The 4,295-nt window shown below is 35.2% G+C and overlaps 1 long non-coding RNA gene across 1 annotated transcript; it reads right to left on the minus strand.

Annotated features, from left to right (window-relative positions):
* Nucleotides 1–1,087: 1,087 nt before the first annotated feature.
* LOC132841664 (uncharacterized) lies at nt 1,088–4,025 on the minus strand. Its single transcript, XR_009647951.1, has 4 exons — nt 3,967–4,025; nt 2,271–2,299; nt 1,727–1,876; nt 1,088–1,617 (listed from the first exon to the last, which is right to left on the minus strand). It is a non-coding gene; the product is annotated as an uncharacterized LOC132841664 (long non-coding RNA).
* Nucleotides 4,026–4,295: the final 270 nt, after the last annotated feature.

A 4,295-nucleotide genomic window follows, 5' to 3' on the forward strand; every position in this document is an offset into this window, starting at 1 on the left:
TGTTAGCAATGTTAGCCAAACAGCTAGCTACATACCTCCCGCAAACTGCACGCACACACCCACACACAATAATGGCTGTACGATGCGTAGCCAGATGACGTAAACTACGCCTTAAATATACCCGGAGCAGCAGACAATAGGCTGTCGCACCTGTCATTCAGGTGAAAACCATGTTTAATAGGGCGGTACCTAGACTGCCCTACCGGAGTACCCGGAGGAAACCCCCGAGGCGGGGAGAACATATAAACTCCACACACAGAAGGCGGAGGCGGGAATCGAACCCCCAACCCTGGAGGTGTGAGGCGAACATGCTAACCACTAAGCCACCGTGCCCCCCTCAAAGCATCCAGTCCAAGAAAAATTTTCTGAAACACTTCAAATGTGTTTCTTAGCTTTGAAGGATAGCTTAAGTTCAGGGAGTAAATGAAGCCCATGAACAGAAGGCAGGCATTTGTAAGATTCTTGCATCCCGACAGTACCACAGTTCCCTCAATGACGATGATGACGTCAGCTATGTTGGCATCTTCCTCTCCTGCGGTGATGCCCAGTACAACGATCTTCATTACATGATTGGTGAAGCTATCTTCAATCATGTCTCTTCTGACATCCTGTCAAATACACAAATGAGTGAAAAAGTGGTTACAATACTGTACAGTAAGTTGTATGTTCTCTTTATTTTTATGTGATAAGTGCCACACAGAGAGGTTAAATCTGTTATTAAATGAAGAATAAAAAAATTAAGAACTGAAGAACTGTGTCTGTAAGACACTTAAACTACTTGCAAAGCTTCAGTACTGTAAAACGTTTTAGGCACTTGTGTAAATATTCTGTAAAGTGCCTTTAAAATGTTTTCATAAATTAATTTTCATTTACCTTCTATTGACTAAATCAATGTTTGGTGTGATCACCCTTTGCACGTAAAGGGTTAGTTCACCCAAAAATAAAATTTCTGTCATTAATTCCTCCCCTTCATGTTGTTCCACACCCGTAAGACTATCGTTCATCTCCAGAACACAAATTAAGATATTTTTGGTGAAATCAAAGGGCTTCTGATCCACACATAGGCTCAATGCCATTGCACCTTTTGAGGCCCAGAAAGGTAGTAAAAACATTGTTAAAATAGAGAATGTGACAACAGTGGTTCAACCTTAATGTTGTGAAGCGACGAGAATACTCACCAAAATTGTTTTAATTTGTGTTCTGGAGATGAACGATGGTCTTACGGGTTTGAAATGGCATGAGGGTGAGTAATAAATGACACAAATTTCTTTTTTAGATGTTTTTTTTTTTAACATTTTGGAGATATTGCCACAGTTTTTCTTGATTTAGGCTGAAATGTGAGATCAGAACTTCTGTGGAGCACCAACTGTATGACTCCCTGTGCATACAAAAATCTCACTTGAATATTACAAATAATGGCAAAATGAATGTTATTAATGTAAACTAGGATGAAAATACTAATGTGCCTTAGACTTTTGCAGTACTGTACACATAAGTCAAAATGAAATTTGAATTTATCTATTAATGTATCTGATAGGCTTCAATGAGCTCCTCAGATGATTCTCCCAGATAGGAAAGCAGGCACCGAATCACAGCATCTCTCTTATCTTCAACTCGCTGTTAAAACAAAAGAAAATTGCAGCGAACATTAACAGTGTACAACTCCAAAAAAAATCTATAAAGTCAGGAAGCAGCAGGATATCAAATGTGTAATATATACATTTACCTGCCAGAGAAAATCTAGCATATTTCTTATTTTTATGCCTGCATCCCCACCCTTCATTTTAAACAAATTTAGGAGCTTTGGAGTTTAGAGGTCCAGTGTTTGCAGAAAGGTTGGCTCCAGGGGAACTGTGGTTATTCTTCTGAACTCATTCTTAATCAAGGACAAAGAAAATAAAATGTAACAAGATTTAGTAGTCAAATAAACACTATTTTTTGCCAAACACGCACACACAGACACATCATGCTATACTACACACACCAATTTAGAAGATGCCCCAGAATAACTTCCAGTTTTAGTTTTCTTTTACATTTTAACCGAATCAAAATTTTACACAAATACCTTTTAAGATTGTGTGTATATATATATACCGCTGTATATATATATATATATATATATATATGTATATATATATATATATATATGTATATATATATATATATATGTATATATATATATACATATATATATATATATATACATATATATATATATATATATATACATATATTTTTATATATTGCTGTAAGAAGTATTGCCAACTTACCTTGCATGAACTTGAATGGTGAGTGTAATCTGTGGAACATATGAAAGAAATATTAGTCAGAAAAAGATTTTTTTTTTTTACCAAATTTGAATAAATATATTGATCTTTTTTATTTGAAATTTGAACAGTTACCGTTAATTTATTTAGTATCAACAATGTTTGCAAGATCATCTGGTAGAGTTGCCTGAACACATACACTGCATCACTATTGTATAGGTTCAGTAGAACGTATAATCTCTGTTTCTCATGATTAAAATGCATCAAATGTTTATCAATTTTATCAATATGAGAAAACAGTGTACACTCTTAACCCAAATTAGTTGACATTACTAGAAATTTGCGAGGAAACCCGTTGCACTAAACCATTTTAGTTTTTACACAGGATAAAACTAAACAAGTTGTCTGAACATAGAATCTTAAGTCATGCGATAGACAAATCAAGTTTACATCAGTAGTCTTTACTAAAATTCATTAGTTCACATTACTAATGTTTTTGAGCATATGTTTTATAAAATAAGTATTAAGTTAAACAAATTATTTTAAGTAGAAATAAATGTTATATTTAAGCAATGTCTTATAATTTAAATTATTCTACTTAAATGAGATTTTATCTATTCATTTAATAAGAAATTAAACAATAATACCATTTTATTTTTTTATTGTTCACAAAAAACAGGTAACACTGCAATGTACTCAAGTTCACAATGTTAACAATACAGTGCTTAGAGGAAAATACATTCTTCAACAAGAAGAATCTTAGACAAGTGGAACTTATGTGCATCATTCATTCATTCATTCACACACTAGGGACAATTTTTCCAGAGATGCCAATCAACCTACCATGCATGTCTTTGGACCGGGGGAAGAAACCAGAGTACCCGGAGGAAACCCCCGAGGCAAGGGGAGAACATGCAAACTCCACACACACAAGGTGGAGGCGGGAATCGAACCCCGACCCTGGAGGTGTGAGGCGAACGTGCTAACCACTAAGCCACCGTGCCCCCCCTTATGTGCATCAATTTAGTTAAATGTGCACAGACAATCTTGATGTAGGCAAGGAAATGGTAATGTTTTTCCATCACTTTCACTGTAAAACGTTAAGGAACATCTGCAAATGACTACATCTTTTAAGCAGTTTAAGTTGCTACTAGAAACAAACAAAAAATAATAAAAGTTTCAAGAGAAACTTTAAGAAACACATTTTTGAACGGTTATTTTAATACACCCGAGACATATGCTAGTATTAGCGACAAGCACGTGTACATGCATACATGCTTATATGAACCGACGAAAAAAATCACCTGAGACATATTCTAGTGTTAGCGACAAGCACGTGTACATGCATACATGCTTATATGAACCGACAAAAAAAAATCACCTGAGACATATGCTAGCATTACCGACAATCACGTGTACATGCATACACGCTTATATGAACCGACAAAAAAATCACCTGAGACATATGCTAGCGTTACCGACAAGCACATGTACATGCGAAAAAAAAACTTATGCCAGCAAAATCTGTCAGGTCAGAAATAGCTCATGTTACTGTGAACGGACAGAAAATGAGAAAAAAAAACTAGCATCAATCATCACATTTACATTAAGTTAACTTATTAACATTTAACTAACATCGGTTTTAGGGTAATCATTTATTGTCAGAAAGATATTTATATATTAGACTATTTACACTCACCGTTTCAAAGTGCTTTCTAAAATCTACGGTTTGCTGTTTCAGGTCACGTTGACCCGTTTCAGGCCCCGACCCTACCTCCCGTCGGGCAAAGTTCACTGTTCATTAAACATATGCGTAGATTACATGTAAAATACAAGACAATTGTTTTCGACACAGATGCATTTTGCTAATAACAGATGTTTGTGCAAATCGGTTCTTTAGCAAACTTAACTCTGTCAACTATTAACACTTGACGCCTTAACTCTTTAGCAGACAGATTAATAGCGCTATAATTTGCTGCAAACGTAGCTAAATTGACCAATAAACAAATATTTAATTAACTTACCGTG

Source organism: Tachysurus vachellii, chromosome 1, assembly GCF_030014155.1.
Source record: "Tachysurus vachellii isolate PV-2020 chromosome 1, HZAU_Pvac_v1, whole genome shotgun sequence".
NCBI classification, from domain to species: Eukaryota; Metazoa; Chordata; class Actinopteri; order Siluriformes; family Bagridae; genus Tachysurus; species Tachysurus vachellii.